The sequence below is a fragment of the Alexandromys fortis genome, unplaced genomic scaffold (assembly GCF_014885135.2).
Source record: "Alexandromys fortis isolate MF-2015 unplaced genomic scaffold, M_Fortis_MF-2015_v1.1 scaffold_988, whole genome shotgun sequence".
In the NCBI taxonomy this organism is placed as follows: domain Eukaryota; kingdom Metazoa; phylum Chordata; class Mammalia; order Rodentia; family Cricetidae; genus Alexandromys; species Alexandromys fortis.
The window spans coordinates 5,557-7,472 of NW_026068863.1; positions in this window are offsets into that span (position 1 = coordinate 5,557).

Sequence of the window (1,916 nt, forward strand, 5' to 3'; positions counted from 1 at the left end):
CTGCACACTGATGTTTTCTCTTATGATTCTCAGAGTCCCACTATTTTATCCTATGTAGCAGGGCAAATATGATCTATGACTTCTATTCCTCATGGGTCTGCCATATTGTGTGCTCAAAACCAGTGACTTTTTTCTTTCCAGTGTTTAGTACCACTGCACACTGGGATTGCTTCATCATTCCTTCCCTGCATAATGCTCCTAAATAAATGCTATTCTTGAACTCTTAGGATCATTTGTATTTCCATGTAAGGGTCTAGCATTATTGATGAAACAGATAGAAATAAAACACATTTAACTTAAAATGATAAAAGATATGTTTTCCCTTTATATAAATCAGGTAATAAAAGTTATAAATTTGTAAAAGCGCAAGGTATATTTGTAAATGTTGGGTTTGTAAGAAATTATGTACTTACATTAATATGTAATTTAAACATATATTGTAACAAAATGTTGAAGGATAGTTTATAATAAAGAATAGTTATATGTCTGGTGAGATGGATCAGTGTTTATACACATTTTGAAATCCAAAACACCAGGGTTTGATTTTTATCTCTCACCTCATATATCTACCACCACTTATAATTCTGGCTCTAATGGGAGGCAAAGCCTTAGACCTCCTTGAGTACCGGCAATCATGTTCACACACCCTCACAAAAGAAGGACACAATTAGAAGAATACAAATTTGAAAACAAAGAATATTTTAATAATAAATCAACTTAAATGAAAAATCTCACACTAAAGCAAAAAAATCTGGATTTATTTTTAGTAGTATAGGAACTGAAAATAAATCTTGTTCAAATATGAAGAAATTCCAGCATACACCATTCATTTTGGATAATTTGAAATCTCATAAAAACCTTTCCTTATATGAATTTGATTTCTGTTATTTTATTATCCAGACTTAACAAGACTAAACGTCATTACAGGAATCTACCTACTTCCACATTTGATGCTTTTAATGATATTAAAAGAACAGCTATACATTGAGAGATGCAAACACAGTTTCTAGAATTCATGGGGGACAAATATGAGAGATGTTTTACATCTGACTTAAAGTTGTTTAAAATTATTTTATTGGGGGCTGGAGAGATGGCTCAGTGGTTAAGAGCACTGTCTGCTCTTCCAGAGGTCCTGAGTTCAATTCCCAGCAACCACATGGTGGCTCCAAACCATCTGTAAAGAGATCTGGCACCTTCCTCTGGCGTGTGGAGGCAGAAAGTTGTATACATAATAAATAAATCTTTAAAAAAAAGAATACATGCAGGTATAACACTTATACATAATAAATCTTTAAAAAAATAAAATTATTTTATTTATTTTGGATGTGGATACAAATATGTGCTAATGATGAGGACTAAGGATAGACAATTGCAAAAGGGTACAATGCAAAAACAGTGGGGCCATGACAGAGTATAAAAAAAATGAGTAAAATCGTGCTGTGAACACAGACTGGACTTTGCACCATCAATGTTTTTGTAGCACAAATACTATCTGTTAAAGGAAGTCAATAATTGCCAGTTTCAAGGTACTGCAGTTTATTCAGCATATTAGACAGGTAGAGGAAGCCAGAGCTAACTGGAAGATCTTTTTGGGCTTCTATGCACTTGACTCAAGGGACACGCTTGAAACCATGGAAATTTGGCAAAGCCTTATGTTATACTCTGTCTCTCTACAATATGTTCCCACCCTGATGGTCAGAGCATCATGATGGCTCCTTATACACTTTGTCAGGGATAAAGTCATGCTTAAAAGGCACTCAATGACTTGTACATGGAGAATATGTGATGTCAGAATTACATAATTTTCTGATAATTTAAGATTAAGCATTGAGGTCATGTTTTCTTCTGGTACTGGCATGTGGATTGTAGAAGCATGGGTGACTTCTGACAAGTCAAACAGTTGGTATACCAAAATC